The following is a 25,763-nucleotide window of genomic DNA, read 5'->3' as shown; positions in this document are numbered from 1 at the left end:
ATCTTCTGAAACAACCTACAATCTATATATAAATTTCCCCACTAGCATGATATGATGACAATGAGATCCTACTACCCTTATTACAATCATAACCAAGTTCAATAGGATGAATACACCATTAAAGATACTAATAACTCCTTTCGAAGACTATTAGCTTCACTACCATACTATCAAACCTATTTTCATGGAATCAAGTATAGTAATGACATTGAGCATAGTATTCTATAAGATCCAACAATCAAATCTATCTATTTTCATGAAGATTATCAAGCCCTTGATCTAAAAGGCAATTCAGTCAACCCTAACTTTCGTTAGCGATTGAATGAATTGTTAACCACAATTTCCAAAATTTCTATTGAAAAACATGAGTTAACTAGCATAAGAAACCAAGCATGAACAAGGATTATGCATAACAAAAAGGGATTAGGATTCAATAATTCATCATCAACATCATGGCTAGGGTTCCATCTAACCCTAGATTAAGAAACTACTCACACATATCAAATGCAACAAAACAAGAATTAATTAAAGAAAACATGATTAAAAGTAATAACAAGGAAAAGATAAAGAAATGATACTTGAAGTTGAATACCAAATGATGAACGAAAATAATTGAAAGTTACAGAGTATTTCTCCCAAAGTGAAGAATTGAGAATAATCTCAGAAAAAAAAACCATCCCTCCTTGTCTATTACATTCCCTAATGATAAAATATAAATCGTGCGAAAAACGGTTATTAAAGCAGGACCGGACCGGGTTTAAGCAAGACCGCACCAGGTCTGTATGTTCAGAGTTTCCAGAGAGCAGAAATCGCAGGACCCGACCAGGTTTAGCTAAGACCGGACCGAGTCCGTGTGCTGAAAGTTTTGCAAATGATTAATGACAGACCCGACCGGGTTTAGAGTATACCCGACCGGGTCCTGGGCTTTGAGGCTTGCATTCCTATTTTTTTAACTTGAAATCGCCCGGGTATGAAAATACCCGCCCAGGCCCATCATCTTGTGCTTACTTTTCTTCATTAGAACGCGGCAAAAGTACAAACGAGACCCAACGGGACTAAAAGCGTATCCGAATGGACCCGTGAGCTCACAAAAGTGCCGTAGTGCGGTCTCGAACTCTGCCAAATCTCGAAGCACGCATACTAATGCTCAGAAGTGATCCTCTTCCAATACAAGAGTGGAGTAAAATGGCCTGAAATAATCAAAGACACAAAAACTCCAACCAAGCGTAAAACCACATGGAAAATGCGAAATCACACATCAAAATGCCATAAAATGCAAGGGAAGGGAGCATAAAAATATAGTACAAAGTGCATACATCAGTTTTCTCCCAACCTCATTTAGCTCATGTCAGTATGTCCTGGGATCATTAACAAAGAAGTAGAGATAGAGTGATAAAACAACACTAGTAAGAGCACCTGAAAGGCTGAAATAACCTTATCATTGCATATAAATAAAGCAAGGTTTTAGCAATATAATGAGAGTACTCTCTAGGCATCTAGCAGGTTCTTTACAAGAGTAAAGTTTGTGCAATGCTATAGACTCTAGTCATTTTTTTTCAGATAGGTTCTGCAAATGTTATTGAGAAGAATAGAAACCAAGCTTGCTAGACGAGAAATATAGCCCAAAATCACCTTGTGATATAAAGAATACACAGAATAGCCTGAATTTTGAAACAGAGAATACCGATAAAGGAAATCAAATACTTGTTTAAAGGCAAAAAATGGACATCATTAGCATGAAGCTTATCCTCTATAATCCATGAATCTTATAGCCATTTCCTGCAAAACCCAAGATTCCTTCCCAAAAAACAACAAATTTCAATGTTCGAATTCAAAACCTAAACAAACAATACAATTCAACAATTGAAATTATTTATCTACGAAGAAAATCTTAATTCACGATTTCATCTCACCTTTGATGGAAGAATTCGATAATGACTTGGAACCACTCCTCCTCTTATCTCATGATTCTCCTTAATAATCAATTTCAACAACCCTAATTCCTCACTCTCGGCTTCATCTTCTTTTCCTAAACACACATTCTCAAACAAACCCAATACCTCTTTAATCTTCCCCGGGGTAAGAGCCAAGCATCTCTCCTCATTCAAACTCCCGGCAAACGCCTTACTGTTGATCAAACAACTAGTACAACAATACAAATATGTCTCATGAAGATCATAAACCTTATGCTCTTTCATTGAAATCCGGTACTGCCCTTTTCTAGGGTGTTTTGGCAACAAATTGGGGCACAGTGGATAACCACAAAGGTTCGCAATCGAACGTTCAGTAACTAATATCAATCACTAAAACCCAAAATTTCAGTAAAATTAGGTTGAAATTTACGGTTTACAAAAGAATTGAATAGATAAAACAATTACCATAATTTGCAGGAAGAATTGGGTGTCTATTTCAAAGGAAGAACAAGAAGTTGATTGTTTGCTTCAAATTCATGCCCCAGCAATCAAAAGGAACCCAACTACCCCTTATTTCTTCGAAAATCGAGGGCAAGAAGGAATATTGTTATTGTGTTGTTCAGAGAATCGAGGTGAAGAAGGCGGCCATGGCTGCTGCACTTGATTTGAGTTTCTTGAGGGTAGATTCGTTGTTTGTTGCTGGGTTCTTCAAGAACTAAGGCAGAGGAGAAGGCAAGACATCATCAAACATGTAAATCGGGACTCAAAAAAAAATGGCACAAGAAGAAGGAAAGGACATACGGATGCAGTTGTTGCTTTTGAGTTTTAGCGAGAGGAAGAAGAAGATGCGGATCTACCCTCAAGAAATCAACAGAATTCAAGCAAGAAATCAGCCAATTTAAGAGGAAACGGCGAGAAGGAAGAAGGTGTTCTTGGATTTTGATGTGTTCAATTGAGGAGTGTGGTTTGGCTGATTTTTGGTTTCAATCGAAGTGAGGGAGAAGGGAAGGGTTTGGGTATTTTTAATCAAATTAAAAGAAAAGGAAAAGAGAGAAGAAATAAAATAGAGAATATTTTGCAATAACATTGTTGTTGCAATACATAAAATAATTTTTCGCAACGACTCGTGTTGTTGCGTTATCTAATAATGCTTTATAGCAACGACTGGTATCGTTGCAAAAAACAAATATTAATTATTTCAAAGCCCGCACTTTTTTTTTATGGCAACGATTATTTAGCAACAACAACGGATTTCGCAACAACTTGTATTTTTCGCAACGAAAAAAATATAGTCGTTGCTAAAACTTGTTGCTAAAAACAAGTTTTCTTGTAGTGAGAAAAATTTTGTATAGATTTTAATGGGACTCTATTGATCAAATGTACAGCTGATAAAACACATTCATTCCAATAGGATACAGGAATTTTAGATTGTATATACAGGCTTCTAGCCGTTTCCATGAGATGCCTGTGTTTTCTCTCCACAACTCCATTCTGTTGTGGAGTAGAACTGCAACTTTTCTGTAACACTATCCCTTTACTATTATAATATCTCAAAATTTCTCCTTCAGTCAATTCTTTTGCATTATCACATCTTACTGATTGAACTACACACCCAAACTGTATATCAGCATAAATCACAAAGTCCTTCATTATAGTGACAGCATCAGACTTATTTTTGACAAAATGCACCCAAGTGTGCTTGGAAAAATCATCCACAATAGTAACAAACATGTTGTATTTATTTTGAGTAATTACATGATAAGGGCCCCAAAGATCAACATGAATCAATTGAAAAGGTTTAATTGTTTTGATTGAACTATGTGGAAAAGAAAATCTTGTTTGCCTTGCTGCTGGACAAACTTGACAAATACAATCTATCTTATTCACAGATACAACATTTTTTCTTATAGCTTTCAAAAGAGTAAAAGGAATATGTCCTAATCTTAAATTCCATAGTTTCAATTCCTCTACAGCAGTGTTATGAGCAGCACTATAGCAACTGATTTGTCTTGAGGTATGAGAAGAACCTTTATCCCAAGGATTGGTGCAATATAGACCATGAAAAATCCTACCAAGAACTTGTGGATTGATCAAAGGTTGACCCTGAATAATACATTCAGTAGGAGTGAATTGAACTACAACTTTCAAAGTCTCACAAAGTCTATATATTGATATCAAATTAAAATGAAAATCTAGAACATGAAGCAAATTATCTAATATCACATTATCATTCAGTTTGACTGTCCCCATATGTTTAATAGCCACCTTTCTACCATCAGGAACAGTTATAGTATTATCAAGATTTTTGACAGGTTCAAATTTTTGAAACAACTTCAAATCATGGCATATGTGGTCAGTTTGCACCACTATCAATTATACATATAGGTGTGAAAGCGGATAACATGCACTTTCTATAAACAGAAAAGAAATAAGAACTACCTGCCATGAATGCAGTTCCATTGTTTGGAGATGTCTTGTTCAAAGAATCCGAAGTATCTGAGGTATGTTTTGAGAGTAAGCTCATGAGTTGATGATATTGCTCCTGAGTTATAGTGGGAGCTGTAGAAGTAGATGTTGAGGTTGCAGTAGGTAGATTGTGCCAGGTCTGAACTCCAGTATTTAGGTTTCCAGATTGACAATCAGTAGAATCTTGACTGTCTTCATCATCAACACCATAATGAGTCATATGTGCATATTTTTTCTCCTTAGTGTTATTCCATCTTGTGGATAACCATGTAATTTGTAGCACCTATCAGCAGTATGACCAAACAACTTACAATGGTCACAGAACCAGTTGTTAGATCTCTTAGTACCTGACATTCTGAATTGAGGTGGTTGATATGTGCTCTTGGCAAAATTATTTTTATCTTGAAATTTTCTTCGATCAGCTACAAAAGCAGGGATTCATGGGAAGAAGAAACAACCTGCTTGATTTCATTATATCGTTCTTATTGCACACAGAATCTGTATGCACTCCCCGAACTAGGAAGTTCATTCATCATCAAGATATTTGTTCTGGCTTGAACTTAATCATCATTCAACTTCATAAGAAACATCATTACTCTACTATCTTGTTGAGATTTCAAATTCTTTCTACCTGTAGCACAAATACAGTTATTGCAAGCACAAATAGCAAGGGGATCTTAACTGTCCATTTCATCCCATATGGCCATGATTTTGGTATAAAATTCAGATATAGAATCACTGCCTTGTTCAAGTAATAGTAATTTCTTTTGTAAATAATACAAGAGAGTAGACGAAGGTTGGTCAAATCTTTCAGCCAAGTCTGTCCAAACATCAGCAGCAGTCTTTTTAAATCTCACACTTCTACCAACTGTTTTGTCAACAGATGCTAGCAACCAACTCTTCACAAGATCATTGCAACGACACCAAGCTTTGTATGTATGATCTGTGGCAGGAGGTTTAGGCAAACTACCATCTATGAATCCTAATTTGTTCTTAGTGGAAAGGCTTAAGAGTATGGATTCTTGCCAATCAATGTATGAACACTAGTGGAAAAAAATGTATTTGCTGCTCATCATTTGCTACGGTTTTTGTGTATTAGCAGCAAAAGTAGGAAAATGTATTAGAAAAAAAAATATACTCTAATTGATGCGGTTGTGCCTTTGACCGCAGCAAATAACCTAGCATCATGCACTAATTGCTCCGGTTTTTCCCCAACCGCAGCAAATACTTCATAAAAGTTGATTAATTGCTCCGGTTTTTCCACAACCGCAGCAAATAACTCTTCAAAATTAGATTAATTGCTCCGGTTTTGTTATGAACCGGAGCAAATGACCGTTGGACAAAAATTTATTTTGTTAAAACCCGCCAGTTTCTTAATTTTTTATTCGCATATCTTCTCAAATACGTTATACAGTTTGCTTTGTTCTTCATTGAAAAAACGCTTCATCTTCATCTTCATCTTCATTTGCTTCGTTCCTCTTCTACATCTTCACAAACGTATAAGATTAAGCATCAAGATCATTTGTGTTCGTTTCTTGTGTTCATCTTCATTTTCACAAACGCTGTTATTCATTTGCTGTTATTCATCATTCTTGTTGCTGTTCATCTTCACAAACTTGTTGCTGTTCTTGTTGCTTTTGTTCATCTACTGTACATCATCAAACTTGTGTTCTGAAGGTAAATCCTTGCTTATGTTCTTGTTCATCATCAAACTTCGAATTTTCATAAACCTACTTGTTGCTTCTGTTTTGTTGCTGTTCTTGTTGCTTCTGTTCTTGTAAATGTTCTTGTTGCTTCTGTTCATCTACTGTACGTGTGATAAATATCTAAAAAAAACCTAAATTATTTGCCTTATTTTTATTTTGAACCAACTTCGAATTTTGTTGATGTTCTTGTTGCTGTTCATCGAATATAATTATGTTTCTGTTCATCTTCTGTTCTTGTAAAAAATCTTGTTGTTGTTCTTGTTGCTTATTCTGTTCTTGTTGCTGTTGTCTAAATGCTAAATACAAGTAATTTAAGTTGAAAACGAAAAACTATTCAGAAAGATGCACAATATATAATTTAGAATGGAAATGGAATAAGTTGATATAACTCATGACTAAAGGAATTAGAAATATGACAAGAATTTATTCATTCACTAATAAAATTAGAAAACGAATTTGGTATTGAAATCTATGTAGTTTTAAATCTGAAATCCAAGTATTAAGTTCTAAAAGTTTGTAAAAGAATAAACAAAGACAAATTTATGCTATCTTAAATAGTTTATATTTTTGTAATTCAAATTTATTGAAATTTTATAATCAAAAAATTTAATATATAGAGATTTTATAATCAAAAAATTAATATATAGAAAGTTGATTCTTGTATCAGCTAAAGAGTAAAAATAAATTTTTACGTAAATTTTTTAAAACAATTTTCGTCTAATCTTTACTTTTCTTAGTTTACCCAATAATCTAAAACTAATAGCTATGAGTGAGACAATAATGATTCAAACATTAATAAACACATTATCATCCGAAACTTTCATCCATCGATTCATGATTGAGGTATGTATTAACTTTTGAACTAGCTAGCTTAGTATAATAATCTTTAACATTAACTTGAAAAGTCCTTTTCTATTATTTAATTTAATTACCATTAAACCACTTAATCTTAATTGAAATTAAATTTCGTGATGCTCACTTCTAACATGACTAGAGCCCTTTTCAAGAAGAATTATCCATCAATATAAATTCAGATATGTGTGGTTTTTAAGTTTTAAATTTATCGTAATTTGTTAAATTTGTGTTAAATGAATGATTATTACTTAATTTTGTGGTTAGTTAGAGTTCGTTAAGTATATATGATTAAAAGTTGTGTATTAATTTTGTTTTGAATCAATTAATCACACTAATTAGGATGACAAACGATCGTTCTTGGATGTATGGAAGCATTGAATCGTCGGAATTTATTGATGACGTATTAGAATTTTGTAGTATTGCGGTTGAACATCAAGTTAGGACGGGGGGAGTTGGTTTTTATTGCCCATGTGTCAGTTGTGGCAATGTATCAAAGGTAGATAGTGTTGATATCCTTAGGGAGCACATACTTCGACGTGGGTTTAGGCCTCAATATCATGTTTGGGTTTGGCATGGTGAGGAGGGAGTTTACAAAGAGAAAAGTGTTGTTGAGGACATCAATAATGTGGCCGATGTCAATGAGGATGTAGTAGATCATGTTGATGGGTATGAGACAGATGAAGAGAATGTCGATGAGGATGTGGATCGTGTTGATGAGATGATGGAGGGAGTCAAGGATGAGTTAGGAAAACGTCCTCGTGTTTTTGACTTGTTGACAGAGGCTTCTCAAAAGCCTTTGTACCCTGGATGTACAAAGTTCACCAAACTAACAGCAGTGTTGAAAATTTTCAACATTAAGTCAAAGTTCAATTGGTATGACGCTTAGAAGCAGTGTCTGATGGATGTATGTAATAGACTCCACCAAATATGGTGGTAAGGTCAGGATTAGGAATGTTTTGTGGAGTTTCAGTCATAATTGTGATGGAAAGAATGAATGAGAAAATGAAATTGGAAATTAGTAAGGACAAAGTGAGCAATTGCAGCAAAGGTTGAATGAATGGAAAGCAACAACAGATTCAAAGAATCACATGCAAAAGAAAGATTGAAGAAGAAAGAACAAAGAAAATGTAGGAAGAATACATACATGCAAAGTAGCAATTTAAAGAAGCAGCCTATCAAAGTAGCAAGATGATCAAATTGAAGAGGCAGCAATTCAAGAAACAAGGATGATTAAGATGATCAAGCAAGAGAGGATCAAATTCCTGAGCAATCTGATACCATGTTACAATTTTAGAGAGAACATTGGAAAAAAGGTGAAATCATCTTTGATGTATATTGAAGAATATGAAAGCAATTAAAAATCATATGAAAGCAATTAAAAAGAATATGAGAAGGTACCCTATATATAGGGTATATGCCAGCTATGAAGGATATATCAGTCTGTTATAACAGAAGGAGTACTAACATGCGCTAAGTGTGCTATGATTAAGGTTCAAAATTTTGTTTGAAAATAGGTAAGGTGGAAGCTTTATAATGTGAAAATTTAGAAGACTATCAATTAAATATTGATACGATTTCTTCGGCCACCTTGCCGAGCATAGTAAATTCTTGGTGAATTTTGTGAATCAAGATCGTAGCTTTTTGGTATCACTTTTTCGGATTTGAGTTATGAATGATTTTGATGATAATAAATAAATAATTATTATTTAAATAATATGTGCGCATAAATAAAATTGTAGGTTAGATTGTTGAAGTTCCTATCAAATTTGAAGGGTTGTTCCAATAAGAATCAATTAAGGAGCAAATGATCAAATTAATGTGAATGCCAATTTGATAAACAGCTTATGAAGTATACAACAAAATAAGTAAAGTTCCCAAGAAGAAGCTTCAAAAGAGTGTCACCTAAAGCCAATTATGTAATAATGCATCTGTATTTTCAAATTGATTTTCATTAGTTATCATTTTCAATTATCAAACAAAGATTGCTAACCAAAATGATATATAATAACTAAAAATCTTAAACCAAAGTAATTAGTATTTGTTATTCACAATCATGTTCGTTAACCAAAAAAGATAAATGATACTTTATCCATTTGTTTTTAATTGCATCATAGTTGACTTCGATACTATTCGTCAAGCAAATTGACTTTCAGATTCTCGATAATCTATAAGTTCAAACATAGTCATATAAAATCTTATTTCAATCGTCTTGATTCAAATTTATTAATTTCTAGTTTTCATAATTTTTTGATATGCATAATTAGAGATATTACCGATTGAATTCATACATTAAAGGGTGTGAAAAAGTAAATGATAAGAACAAAAGAAGTAACAATTTTTTAATAAATCTTAAAAAAAACTAATTAATCACTAGTATTACACAAAATTTTACAATAATGGAAATAGTTGCACATTTTGTGCGCCCCTTTTTTTGGCTTCATAGGACAATTTCGTTGTAAATTATGTTCAAAGTAATGTTCAGGGGCAAAATTGTCAAAAGAGGTGACAACACAATAATAAAAAGTAGCGACATATAGAAATGACTTTTTTGGTTTTTGTGTCAACCGTTTTGCATCAGTTTTCTTAGGACTGAGACGAGAAAACTTATGTTGGTTGTATCTTTAAAATGCGGCAAAATGCGTATTTTAGGCCCATATAAAAATATGTTTTTTTGGTATCAATAACTTCGTTTTCATACCAACGGATCCTAGAAGGTCGACCCAACAAGCCATTTCTATACTTGTGTATCCTCACCGAAATAGGGATATCGTTAATTTATAAGTTTGAGCAATACTTTCATTTAATCCTTCGCATCTAGGCCCAAAACCACTTCTAGTGGTGCTTAAAGCCTTGTTCTCAAACTTTGTTGTCATAGAATTGTCCAAAAAAGTATCATGAAGGTTTACCAAGTTACCCATATTGTCAATGAGCATAAAAAATAATTTTATTAACATTACATGGAGGATGTTAACATTGATTCCCAAAAGACTGTGCTTCTTTTCCATTCATCCATCGTACATATAGAGTCGCCTTAAATATTTTAAAGACTCTTAGCAAACCTTATAAAGAATTCTCCAGTATATATTATTTTTTAAACATTAAATAAAAGGATGAAAACGATCGCCAAATACTTACGATGTTAAGAACAAACAACAATGAGCAAAAATAAGTTTGACAAAGTAACAAACAAGGACACAAAAATTTAAGGAGGTTCACCCAATGATGGCTACGTCCTCCGTGGTGTGTAGTTATGTTTATATTATATCAAATGAATACAAACAACACTTCAATATGAAGAATTACAATTGAGATAGAGATAACAACAATAGGCTATGTGTTTGGCTTAAGGGTTGTGTTTGATGTGTTTTTTACATACTTGAAGTGTGGGTATGAGAGCCCTATTTATAGTGCTAGGTACTTGAAGATGAATGGCTCACATAAATACATAGTTAATTTAGGGTAATGAATACTATAAAATAACTCTAAGAACTTGAAAAGGCATTATCTCAAGAGTCACACACATGAGACTCTTCACCTTAATCTTCATTAACACCAATAATTCCCATGAATACTCTTCACCTTATTACACCCTTTTGGATTCCACAACTCAAGAGTCACACACATGAATTCAACCCTTTAATGTGCACTCAAGTCACACATTAGTATAGTATCATTTATAATCACATTAGTATACTACCATTCATAACAAAGGAAATTGAGATTTAAATTATGGTTGATAACTTGATACAATTATTGTTAAAAGTAATCTAGAAAAATTTAGGATTTTAAAAAATATTAAAACATAAATTTATCTAGACTAAAGAATTAAAAAATAAAAATATCTAAGATATTATCATATAAGTTGTCACAAAAAGTAAGCTTGTAACCAATATTGATAACTGTATATACCCATTGATGTAATCAATTTTTGGCAATCAAAAAAGATAATCATTTTACATACTTGCTCATCTTCTTCTCTCAATAAATCAATTCACCACTCTTCTATCTATATTTTCCTACATTTGGTATCAAGAGCAAATTAAACCAAGACCTCCACACACTCTAAACACATTAACTAATTTTTCATACTCCACAATAAAAAAAATCTCTAACAAAAAAATAAAAAAAATGATCTCAACCATTAACTACCCCGAAGTTAATTGGGGTCCCACATTTAAGGGAGAAAAATATGAACAATGGATCATGCAAATTAGGTCAATATTTATCTCTCATGATTTATGAGAATTAGTGCAAGAAGATTATGAGCAACCGCCAAAAGATGACACCAAAGAGTCATTTTGGGATGAAACCAAAATAAAACAAATACAAACAAAATAGGATAAGAGATAACTATGTCTTGTCCCTATTATATCAAGGAGTCGACGAGACAATACTTACGACAATCATGCCCGCAAAAACAGTTATGAAGGCTTGTAGGATGCTGGAGACAAAATACAGAAGCTCCAAAGAGGTAATTCTTTTTAAACTCCAATCTTTATGGATAGAATTTAATAATTTACTTATGGCAGAAAATGAAACAATACATTCATTCTTTGACCGAATCGCTAATATAGTTTATCAAATAACATCGAATGGTGGTAAATAGAAGATTAAAGCGTGATTCAAAAAATATTAAGAGTCTCTTAAACTATAACATTATTGCCACGACGATAGAACATGTTAACAAGAAAAGTTTATCTCAATTAAGTATCTTCGAACTAATAGGATCACTACTACTTGAACACGAAGATAGATTTAAAAGATTTAACAAAGAACCACTAGAAAAAGTTTTTAAAGCTAAATTAAAATCTTCTAAGGGTAAAAATAAAAATGATCATGGCAAAAATTATGAAGAAAGAGAAACATCATATAATCATGGCAGGGGGAAAGAAATTTTAAAAATCAAGGGAAGTCGAGTAAATAATCAAAATGGCCCTTATTGTAAATTATGTAAAATTACTAACCACAATACTAATGATTGTTGTTATAAATGTAAGAGGTGTAAAAAAACACACTCACCTTGAAAAAGATTGTTGGTATCAACCAAAGGAAGAAGCAAACTATTCCGAAAATAATAATTTCGGAGAACAAATATTTTATTCTTGATTAAATGCACAAGAAAAATAAATAGTGTATGCTATATTGATAGTGGTTGTTTAAATCACATGATTGGTGATAACAATTATTTTATCATTCTTGACGAAAATATTAAAACACACATCATACTTGGATATGGTGAAAAACAAGATGTCGCCGGAAAAGGGACAATCGTCGTTAAAAAAAATGGCTCATTAAAATTAATTCATGAAGTTTTCTATATTCCCGGGCTTGCACAAAATTTATTAAGTGTAGGCCAATTAATTAAAAAAAGGCTAAATGGTTAAATTTGAGAACAACAAATGTCAAATGTATGATAAAAATAAAGGTCTGATAATAACAACTGTCGAAATAGCTCCCAAAAAAATACTCCCATTAGAAATGTCATTTGAAAAAAAAAATGGTTTTAACCTCAATGATTGATGAATCTACCTTATGGCATTTAAGATTCAGGCATTTAAATTTCAACAGTCTAAAACCATTAAAACAAAAAGTATTGGTAATTGGTCTACCATCAATTAAAAATGAAAAAACACTTTGTGAAGGTTGTATATATGGCAAGATGTACAAATTGTCATCTCCTATTACATCTTGGAGGGCCAAGACTCCTAATCTAGAGCTTGTTCATGCAGATATTTGGGGTCCAACCAAAAATCTGTATCTTGGCGAAAAAAGATATTTCTTATTGTTCGTAAATGACTACTCTCGCATGATATGGGTATATTTCCTGGAGAAAAAATTAGAAGTTTTTTCCCACTTCTTGCCATTCAAAGCCCTTACAGGATATCAAAGTGGATATTCTGTTAAGATCCTTAGAACAGATCATGAAGTAGAGAATAATTTACAAGCAACGGATTCAATAAATGCATGAAATTAAAAGAAAACTTACAGCAAACGCACACCTCAACAAAATGGTGTTGCAGAAAGGAAATCTCGCACTATAGCGGAGATGGCCTGTAGCATGTTGTAAAGTAAAAATCTACTCAAAAGATACTAGGCTGAAGCTGTTCACACGACAATATATATCCTCAACAGATCTCCCACAGAAGTAGTTAAGGATTTAACACCACATGAAGCTTGGCACAAGAGAAAGCCAAGAGTAAAGCACCTCAAAGCATTCGGTTGTGTAGCTTATATATGCCCACATCTCGAAGGAGAATCGAAAAAAGCTTGATGAGACAGGAGAAAAATACATATTCATTGAACACAGTCACGAAACAAAAGGATATCGCCTCTACAAGCCCAATTCCAAAGAATTAATCATTTCAAAAGACGTAATTTTCGACGAAGCAGCATAATGGACGTGGAATTAAAAAGAATTTGAAGCTCGTGAAGGAAATACTTTCCTAAGAGATCCAAGTGAAGAAGATGGAGCAGACTAACCAACAAACCTATCATCTCCGAGTCCAAGCACACTTGAAAATATAAGATCATCCCCTAGCTCAAGAAGCCAAATATCACGCTCAACGCCTCAACATTAAAAAGCCTGAAGTATCAACAAGGGATTGACAACCGCCAACATGGCTACAAGATTACCATTGTGACCAAGTAATAATGACTCTGTTGTTCTCTAGTGAGCCATAAATATTTCAAGAAGCAGCACAAGAGGAAACATGGATCGAGGCTACGAACGAATAAATCAAAATGATCAAGAAGAATCACACATGGGAGCTTGCAGACAAGCCACAAGACAAGGAAGTCATCGGATTCAAGTGGCTCTACAAGGTGAAGCATAATGATGATGGCTCGATCAACAAGTACAAAGCAAGGCTCGTTACAAAAGGATTTGCACAACAACTGGGACTCAACTTCAATGAAACATATGCACCAGTTTTTCGCATGGAGATAATCGAAATAGTCTTAGCACTAGCAGCACAACATCAACTACCAGTCTTTCAGGTCGATGTCAAATTAGCATTTCTAAATGGAGAACTCGAAGAAGAAGTATACATCAAGCAACCGCAGGGATATGTCATCAAAGGCCAAGAAGACAAAGTATACCGCCTTCGAAAAGCTCTGCGCAAGGTAACAACTTTCTCATTATATGCTTGTACGTGGATGATCTAATCTATACAGGCAAACATCCAACAATGATCGAAAAATTTAAGAAGATTATGATGAAGGGGTACGAGATGACATACCTTGGTACAATGAAATACTTACTTGGCATACAAATCAAACAAAGCTCAGGAAGAATATTTCTATTACAAGAGAAATATGTAGAAGAACTTCTTAAGAAATTCAACATAAAGGAGTGTAAACCACTGGCTACACTAATGGCAATCAACGAGAAGTTATCAAAGAACGATGGCACACCAAAGTCGACAAAGCAATGTATCAAAGCTTGGTTGGTTTTGTCATTTATCTCACTTATACAAGACCAGATATGGTCAATGCTGTCAACATCGTATCCAGGTTCATGAGTGAAAAGAGCAAGGATCATTTAACAACAACAAAGAGGATTCTAAGATACATTAAGGGAACGAAGAGCTATGGGATCATGTATGAGACTGGAAAAGATTTCAAGCACACTGGATACACCGATAGGGACTGAGCCGGAAGCGTGGATGATAGAAAAAACACAAGCGGGTACGTATTTCAGATTAGAAATAAAGTGGTCTCATGGTCATCAAAAATGTAGGCAACTGTCGCATTATCATCAACAGAAGCATAGTACATTGCAGCAATAAGTGCATTATGTGAAGTAGTCTAGCTTAGATAGATATTGATCGATCTACAACATAAGTAAGAAACACCAACTACAATATTCTACAACAACATCTCAACAATAGCAATGACGAAGAATCTAGTGTTTCGTAGCATATCAAAACACATCGAGATACGACATTGCTACATTCGTGAGTTGGTAGACAAGAAAGAGATCGAACTACAGTTCTGTAAGACGAGGGAGGAGCTCGCAGAAATTTTCACAAAATCCATATCAACTGATAGATTTATCGAGTTTGGAAGACAACTCAAATTTCAAGATTTTTCAGATTAAGGGAAGTGTTAAAAGTAATCTAGAAAAATCTAAGATTTTAAAAATATTAAACATAAATATATGTAGACTAAAGAATTAAAATATATATATATATATATATATATATATATATATATATATATATATATATATATATATATATATATATATATATATATATATATATATATATATATATATAAAAGATATCATCATAGAAGTTGCTAGAAAAAGTAAGCTTGTAACCAATATTAATGACAAGAAATACCCATTGATGTAATTATTTTCTGGCAATGAAAAAAATAGCAATTTTATATTCTCTCTCATCTTCCTTTGCCAATAAATCAATTCACTACTTTTCTATTTAAATTTCCTTACAATTATTACTTCATAAATTTGCCTTTCAATTTAAATTTATCATAAACTTTAAGTAAACAATTCTCTTGATTTAGTGACTAGAAACTTGGAAGAACTTCTTTTAGTAAAATTGTTGTTGAATCTAAATTTTTAATTTAAATTGTTGGTTTATGTATTTTTTTTATTTAAATTGTTGTTAATTGGAATATTTAATTATTGTTAAATGTAATTTTTTTTATTTAATTTGTTAATACAATCAATTTGGCATTTTAAAACTCACAAAAAAATTATATAAATTGACATCGGCAAATAAAAACAATCTTAAGCCTTACTGCATGTCAGTATTTTAATTCTATATGCACATGCGTGATTGGAAATTTTGATGTTAGTTTAGAATGCCCATTGCATTTTAGTTAGTGTTATGCGCTTTTCATGCCGCAGTATAGCATCACTAGCATCAAGAAAGTTTAGTTAAGTAAATGACCCCCTTTTTATTTGTCATCAAAATTTGTGTGTTGTTAAACATCGCCATTCATTTTCATTTTATCGCCACCTCCAACGAAATTACCATGTTACCCTTGAACTTTAAAAAATTACAAAACTGTCACTGGACTTAAAACTTAATTAACAAAAGTAAATCACACTTAATAACACTATTAACACTTTAATCCCGAAAATTTTTCTATATATATTGACGCATTCATGTACGAATTCAAACACGGTACTATCTCTCTAAAAATTCTTTAAAAACGTTCTTTTGTTTTAAACAAGCTGTTACTTGTAATTGATTAACGATGGCTAACGAAAGCGACTACGAATCGGATTCGGTACGTAAATTTTTCGATTTGAATCGGTGCAAATTTAAAATATATATATATATATATATATATATATATATATATATATATATATATATATATATATATATATATATATATATATATATATATATATATATATATATATATATATATATATATATATATATATATATATATATATATAATAATCGCACAAAAGTGGGGGATTGAACCATGGTTCAGTCGCCCAATTTTGTGCGATTAATATATATTTTTTTATTTACGTTTTTTTTATTATTAATTTTATTATTATTATTATTATTATTATTATTATTATTATTATTATTATTATTATTATTACTGTTCTTGTTCTTATTATTATTTTTTTTAGTATTAGTATTTTTATTAATTTTTGTTATTATTATTTATATTTTCATTATTATTGTAATTCATTTGTATCATTTTGTATTTAACATTTGCAGGAGTTTGAAAACTTCGGAGACAACGTAGATTACTCCGGTATATTTGATACGGATAGGGAATTTATTTCCTTAAATGAATTACATAGTTGGGCCGATGCGATAGCAATAACAATTGGTTTTCAATTTACACGTGCTTCTTATAAAAAAAATAGAAGGACGTTCTAGAGTTAGTGTGTATTTAAGATGTCATCGCTATGGTAATATTAGGAGTGATTTACATAATCTAGATAATACCGCCCGACCTGGTTCTAAAAGTTGAAGTTGCGGGTGTAAATTTTTGATTGTAGCAAGTAGTCGTAAACCAGAAGAAAGATCTTGGATGGTAAGGGTGTGTCCTGGTGAAAAAGGAAGACATAACCACCCGTTCTTAGTGTACAGAGATGGTCATGTAAGGGCAAATAGGATCAATGCAGATATTCGGGAGCACATACGACAGCTTAGTGCAACCGGAATGCAACCGACCTTTATTATGAATTCTATTAGAGATAATTTTCCTGGTTTTTATGCTAGTATGAATCAGATATATAATATTAGGCAATCAATAAGGAGAGAAGAGATGGAGGGTAGGACTCCCCTTCAACACTGTCTTTATATGGCCACAGAACTTAATTATGTGGTCTGGACAGACTTGGATAGCGAAGGAGAATTGAGCAGACTATTAGTTGCAAATCCTAACTCTATCCAAATGATACGTACGTGGCCGTATGTTGTGTTGATAGATACAACGCACAAAACGAACAAACAAAAGTGGCCACTATGTGAAGTGATCGGAATGACACCAACCAATCACAACTTCTTGGTTGCGTTCTGTTTGATGCGAGATGAGACAGCGGTGTCGTATTCTTGGGTGTTACAGGGATTGAGAGATATTTTCGGCACAGCTCAGACTCCTTGCGTCATTGTAACCGATCGAGACGAAGGTTTATCTGCAGCTATTCGTGACGTCTTTCCAGGTAAAAAGGTTTTGTTGATTAATTATTGTCGTTCTATCTATTGAATATGTCTTAATTATGTTCAATGTTGTGTTTAATGTAGCTGTGCGGCATTTGTTATGCATTTGGCATATTGCAAACGACGTGAAGAACATGGTGGACAAGTTGTGTGGGGGGAAAAAAATCAACAAGGGCAAATATTCAAAAAAGGTAGATGGAACCCCTTGGTTGAAAGTTCTACAATCGGAGAATTTGAAAAGAAATGGCAAGCGATCGTGAATATGTGGTCGGTTAGGAACAAAAAGGTTGTTCGGTATTTAGCTGGAACATGGATTCCACTTAGAGAGAAATTTTTGCGTGCTTGGACAAATGATGTTTTGCACATGGGTAACCAGACTACCAGCAGAGTTGAAAGCTAGCACTCGTCTTTCAAGTATTACCTTGGTAGTGGTAATAGCTCTTTCGATACCCTTTTTAAAAGGGCACACGCACAGATGACAAATCAGCAAGCCAAGATCCGACAAGCGCTACAGGAATCCATGAATTCTGTTGCAAGGTCGTTGCGACAGCATATCTTTAGACCTTTATATCGCCACGTATCTATCTATGCCTTGGAGCAGCTGCGGCTTAAATATAACCGTATGTTAGAATTGGGTGATTTTATGTTAAACAAATGCGGTTGTGTACTTCAACAAACCCATGGATTGTCGTGTGCTTGTTATTTATATATGTCTATCGGTAAACACGGTGCTTTGTATGCGGATGACATTCATACATTCTGGAGTACTTTGAGGTACACAGAGGTAGGAGATGAAACCAATGAAGGAGTACGATACGCGAACGCCGATGACAAAGAGTACTTTTAATCTCTGGTCGATGAAGTTCTAAAATCTGATCCCCCAGTTGTACGCCGAATGTCTCAGGTACTTGAGTATGAACTACACCCTGATGGAGCCGAAATACCTGAGCCTTACGCAAGTCCACCGAGAAAGGGAAGACCAAGCACAAGCAAAACCATGAAAAGAAATAAAAGTGCATTTGAATACAGCAAATCATCTTCTCGGGGTCGGGGGTCTAGCTCTTCCTCCCGGGGGAGATCAAGTGGCAGATCCAGTGGTCGAGAAACGCAATCTTCAGTTGGAATTAAGTTTACTTTCAACTTATCCGGTACATGACTTTCCATTCCGTTGTTTACATCACTTTGTTACAGCTTATATTAACCTTATTTTCAATAATTGCAGATGATGCAGGAGGTCGTGATTTTTAAGATTTTCCATGGCCTAATCACATCCCATTCATTATTCCTCCTTACTTGTATGACTGGATTGATGTGTTAGGTGATGGTAACTGTGGATTCAGAGCTATTTCCGTCACATAGTTGGGAGGTGAAGAGGCATGGCCTCTTTTAAGACGTGCTATGTGTATAGAAATGCAAATTAACAGAGCGCAATACCTAAGTTTGCATTTGTCCCAGGAATCGTTAGACGATGCTATATTCAGAATAGGGTCACATGGCGATGGACCTGCTCCTTATATTCACTGGATGGATGCACCGATGGCATTGTACTCTACAGCTACATTTCTTAACATTGGCATTGCTTATTATGGTTCAGCTAATGCTGATCCGATGTACAACTGTTTAGTTCTTCCGTTAAGGAAAGCACTGGGCGTGCAAAGTGTGAATAAAGTTATACGTATATGTTGGGTGAATGGAAATCATTTTGTTCAACTTTTAATGAACGACGATTCATCCCCACTCCCACCCATCCATCAACGTTGGAGAGAAGCAGTTGACAATTTTACCAGACATATTGAAACACATTTCACTACTAGGATTATGCTGTGGAATAATCTACGCGGGCCACAACCACCACCACGTAATAACACCGCTGACGATGGAACAGATGCCCGACGAAGTGCCTGCTCACCAATGCGGGCACTAAAGGGGAACCTACTCCATGCCTCCAAGAAGGCATCCGAAGAAGAAAATGTCACGGAGTAGGTACCGTGTGCCGGTCGCATAGCCTTCACTGGTCTCATAGGAGCGGGGGGAATAGCTTGCACAAACCCGACCTATTGCACTGTCCGCTCCGACATGTACACCTCGATGATATCAAAGCAAGTGATACCCCGATGAAGGTGGTGCGTGGGTGCTCATTGAGCAACGCCCTAGGAGCTGAAATGTAAGGAGTCCATTCCACCTGCATACAGGCCAAGTTAACAAATAAAAATAATGTAACCTTAAAAATATAGCTTATATTAAAGTGTGATGTGATGTACAATACCTGCGTTTTCGTCATGCAGTCTAGTATGCTACGGCACTCCCTCAGCCTCTCCACCTCACGACATGGTTTCTTCATCGACCACATCTCCGCCCTTGTCTTGTTCGGCTCGTCTGCTCGGCGAGGATAAGGGCGGAAAGCGGGAAAGTACTCATAGATCCATGTCTGCAGCAATGTGAGGCAGCCCGCAATGGTCTTGCAGCCAGCCCTAAATGCCATTCCGAGCTGCCGATACAAGTAGGCCAAGGTCACTACACCCCAGGCGATCTCATGCTGATCGACGTTCACGGAAAGTATCGGGTGAGGTCGCATGCCGGTTCTGGTCTTATCCGCCAGTAAGGTAGAGCCGACGATAGCCATGTAGTAGGCTGTCGTCTGCGTATCCATGGCCTGGGACCTATGACACAGCTGCCTCAGTTCAGCAACGTTCACGCAGCCGCAGGTGAATGCACCTCTACATCGAAGCTCAAACATAGGCTCCCCGAACAAATTGGTGATACCGACCTGCCACTCCGCCTCAGAAGGCTCAGCCGGCAGAGAACCTTCAATTGCAATGCCCAGTATGCGTTGCACGTCGTGCAACATAATCGTCATTTCGCCCCATGGCATGTGGAAGGTGTTCGTATCCGGCTGCCACCTGTCCACGAACGCCGATATCAAAGCACAGTCGATGTGCTGGTGCATAATGTACGGTAGTCGGCCGAGGGAAGTGGCAGGTAGAACATCGTACAGCGCATCAGACATATCCCTCAGTCCGATGATGGCCTCCAACGGCCTCTTCCTACTACGGCATTCCAGAAGCAGAGGCGTACGCTCGGAGCCGTCGAAAATAAGTTTAGCTATGTGCCCGCCATAGCTAAAAATCAGTCGTGTATCTGTCGGCCCCCCGGGCTGGGGCGATGTGACTAACCAGTCCGTGCCAGCGGACTGTGAGCGCCTGCTCTCCCGTGCTGGCTCGTTTTCGACGAGACTACGTCATGCGCTCTCAGATGCGGCTGAAGAACTAGGGCCGCCACGTGCAAATCTCCCGTCGCGCCCTCGGATAATAGTGCAGTTCACTGGCCGAAAGTCAGGAGCTTCGTATTGAACGTCATCAGCATCATTATCATCGTCACTGGAAACCCCCCAACTACTCTGAATGCTACTAGCCTGGTCCTCAACAGGGGTTCGCACTGGGTCCAGCACACTCGACCTTTGGGCAATACTGTGTCTGGCAGCCTCTTCCTGCCTAGCCCTCCTAGCAGAACCCGTTACCCCCCTCTCATGCGGGTCCCCTCTGAGTAAGGTAGGCCTAGAACTATTACCTCTCAACAAGTGTCTAAAAAAACCCTTTCCTTTTCCTTTTCCTTGATTAACAACCATTTACTACAATTTTTAATCATTTAAGTATATGCTAATAATAAATGAACATAATCAAACGTTACGTTAAATTAACCACATGAAAAAAAATAATAATTAATTAGCAACAACAAAATTTAAATAATCATTACCAACAAATACAATGTTACAACATATTTATTATTACGATTATTAATAATATTATTGTAGTTAATTTTCTAAATTCACAATAATCATAATACTAATAACAATATTAACAAAATACAAAACATTAATAATAATCATAACAGTAATAACACAAACAATAATAATAATCATAACACTAATAACAAAATCAATAATTAATAATAATAACAGTAATATTAACAAAGTTATTAATAATAATAATTATTATAACAAACATATTTAAAATAATAAATTAATAATCAAAACAAAATAAAAAATTTTATAACAAAAATAATAACAATCACAACAATATTTACAATAACAATAAAATTAATAATAATAACAGTAAATAATAATAATAATAATAACAACAATAATAATATAATTAAAAATAATAATAATTATTCTAAAACAAACGAAAAAAAAATTATGAATCGCACAGATCTGTGCGATTTAATTTTTTTTAATTATTTTAAATTAATTAAATTCAAAAAAAATATCACCAACAACAATAATAAAAACAGTATTCAAAATTATATAAAAAAGTTAATAATAATAATTATTATTATTATAAAAAAATATTTAAAATAATAAATTAATGATTAAAACAAAAATAAAAATTTTTAAATAAAAATAATAACAATCACCACAATAATAACAATAATAATATTAATAATAATAACAGTAATAATAATAATAATAACAATAATAATATAATTAAAAATAATAACAATTATTCAAAAATAAACGAAAAAAAAAATTTATTTTGAATCACCAAAATCTGGGCGATTGGACCCCGGTTCAATCGCCAAAAAAACTGCGATTGAACCGGGGTCCAATCGCCCAGATCTGGGCGATTCACTCCAGGTTTTTTTTTAAAAAAAATTTTAATTAATTACATTCAAAAAAAATTACCTCGATTAATTTTTTGCGGATTGAACTTAGTTTTTGCTCCAATAATTTGCTTTTGTAAGTTTGTTTTAAGTGTGGTAAGAAAAATTTTAGTGCGATTGTGGTATATATAGAAAATTTAACTTCAGTGGCAAAATTGTAATTTTTTGAAAATCCAGGGGCAAAATTTGTAATTTCCTTGGGGGTGGCGATAAAATGAAAAAGGTGGCGATATTTAAGAATTGGGAATTTTTTTGTCACTAGTTTTTTATATTAAAGTTTTAATTTGTCCTACCCTCAAATAAAAAACTCTGATTTTTTAACACATAATATTTTCTTTCAATGTTCAAGACACAATCTTAAAGTTTTTGACAATTTTTTCTTATAAGTTTCATTAAAATATAGAAAAAATAATGTCAAGGGACATAAAACTTGCGACTATATTTAGGTACAGTTGCATGTTATGTGAGACTCTATCTAGGTGTAGTAATACAAAATGTGCGACTGAATCTCGGTGCACTTGCATGTATTGTGAAACTCTACCTAGGTGCAATCATGAAAAATACATGACTGTACTTAGGTTAAGTTGCAATCGCATATTTTGTGGAATATAGAAATTTTTAAAATATTTTAATTTTATAAATAAAAATGTGATAAATTTAAGATAATATTAATTAAAAATTCGATAAATTAATTTCTTACAATGAGATCAAATTTAAATTAAAAATTCTACAAATAGCAAATATAAAAGACCCCGCTTTTGCGGTACTTGAAGAGATTTATTTAAAAAGTATTTCGTTAAACTAAAGAAATTTCCGAAATTTCGCATAAAATTTATTATCTCCACATTTTCAATGTTAAATTCACTTTTCATCTTGATTTGATGCATTAAGATCAGATTGAGTTGGAAGGGTTTAATTAAAGAGAAGTTAGAGAGTAAATTGAGTTAAAAATATCAAACAGATGGCTACCAAAGAAAAAGGTGATTACATTTAATAACGTTCCTAATTACAGCTTAAACAAGGGAGCACAATGTATAGATGACCGACGGTAGAAAAAAAAAGTACATAAAGATCATACATTGTTGAGATAAAAAATTAAATTGATAAGTGCAATTATTTGTATTTAGTATTATCATTTATATGCTTTTTTGGGCGTTTTAGTGGCGTTTTAGGGTCGTTTTAGGGTCGTTTTAGGCGTGTTTGCTTCATTTCGATACTCTATGGCTAATTTGTGGGTAAATAAGTGAATCATGACATTTTTGAGTCGTTTTTGTGGGTTTTTGTGGCTAATCATGTTTACAAGACTCAAAGAACGAATCAAACCATCTATAGCATCAAGCCATGTGATGTAAAAGAGCAAAAGATCAAGTCTTGAAAGCATTTGGGTTCTAGAAGCAAAAGCCGATTCCGCTTCAGTGATGTTGAAGCAAACGTCGACTCGGCGTGTGGAAGAATAGGATGACTACCGACTCGACGGTAAGTGCTGACCAAAACCCACATTTTCTAGAAGCTACAGCCGACTCGGCTAAGGATACACAATCATGAAAGTCGATTCGACGGTAGGCCTTTTTCAGCTCGGTTTGTTTGCGGTGCGTTTTTCATCCACTTTTCTCTGAAGGGTTTAGGTTAAACTTCTTAATTAGTATAAATATACCCTTAATTGCTTATTAGGATTTCTTCTCTCCTTCTTCCTTCCTTTAGACTTAATTACGTTTTTCCATTAGTTTTACTCTTAATTTTCAGCATTTAATTTAGTTTTTCATTAAGTTCATCATTAATCTTCCTTCAAGCATTGTAAGATTTCTTTAGTATTTCATTTTCTTTGTCTTTAATTCCTTTAATTAGTTTTAATCTTCCTTTAAGGAAATTTAATTATTGTCATTAATCTTTCTTCAATAAAAACTTGTTATTGTTTTTCATTCATTGCTTCTGGATTTTATTGTTGTGTTCTTGGAATTTAATTATTTTTTTTCTTGAATTTGTCATTTCATTCTTAGTCAGGTCTAGTACCATCCAAGGATTTGTATTTATTGCTTTTATTATGATTAGTGAGTTAATCCATTTTCTAGGGTTAGGGTTTGAACCTATAAGTCAAATATGATTTGATTTTTGAATGTGCTTGTGAAATTAGGATTAAAGTGGTTGAATTGTGCTAATAGCCTTAAATTAAACATGCTTTGTCGGACTAGTTAATAGAACTAGCGTGTGAGATTGGGATCGACTTTGCTTTTGGGTAAATTTTAGTTACGTTCTTATTAATCGTTCAATAAAACTAGCGTGTGAGAATTGAATTAGAAGGGCCTAATTAAATCCAATACTTAATCAACAGAGCGAGAGTTTGAGATTAATAAGATCATACAAGACTTTAGGGGATTTCTGACACCCTAGATCTCTTTATCATATAGTTTAATCCATATTTCCTGTTGCATTTGTAGTTTGTTAGACAAAAATCAATCAAACATTTTTTCTCTTCAAGCAATATAATTAATCAAGATTAGCAAGTTTCTTGTCCTAACTTCCTTGTGTTTGACCCACATCTACACGTATATCGTGCGCTTGCGGTTAAATAAAATTTACACATCGTAAATCATAGTTAATACTTCTTCCTTTTTTTAGTTGCACCAAATCTATTTTTACATTATTCATCATCCGATAGCATTTTTCATATTGCGATCATTAAACGAGAAAAAAAATAGTCATATGAGATATTATTTTATTCATCTCGTGGATACTTTCATAATATCAAATTGTTATAATTTTTAGTTGAGTATAATTCTAGATATAAGCAATCCGACAAATGCATTAGAGTGCGTAAAAAAGTATTTGGTTGCAATTAAATAAAACAGCGGAAGTATGATACTCTATAAGATTAACTAATTTGGTAAAATTATGTGGGAGTGATACATTGGTATTTAATATATTTAAGAAAAATTATAAAAAAAAAACTATCTAATCTATAGGTCTATTTGCAAAAAAGCTTATGTATTTTTTTTTTTTTTGCAAAAACTACCGAATGTGATATATTTCTCTTCAAATGACTTCCACTTAACGGAAAACGGTAATTGACTGTTAAGTTTGAGGGTTTGACCAATTTGAGAGGTTAAGTTGTCTACGTGGTAATATCTCATTGCTCCTTGTATTTTAAAATAATTAAAAATTAAAACACATAAATTAACAAAATAAAAATAAAAAATATTTGACGTCATTTTTACCCATCATAATGATTTTTTTTCAAAAAAAGGACGTCCTGATTACCCTAATGAGGTAACTCTTTCGGAAATCCGGTCGAAACAAGAACTTATTTGCCTATTTCCCAACACGTAAACCGATAAAGATATTTAACGTCATTTTTTACCCAACATAACAATGATTTTTCAAAGGAGTTACATCGTTAGGGTAATTGCGACGTCCGATGTTTGAAAAACAAATCGTTATGATGGGTTAAAATGACGTCAAATATCTTTTGTTTTTTTTTTATTAATTTATGTATTTTAATT

The sequence above is a fragment of the Amaranthus tricolor genome, chromosome 3 (assembly GCF_026212465.1).
Source record: "Amaranthus tricolor cultivar Red isolate AtriRed21 chromosome 3, ASM2621246v1, whole genome shotgun sequence".
Classification (NCBI taxonomy): Eukaryota; Viridiplantae; Streptophyta; class Magnoliopsida; order Caryophyllales; family Amaranthaceae; genus Amaranthus; species Amaranthus tricolor.
This window is presented reverse-complemented; position numbering follows the sequence as displayed.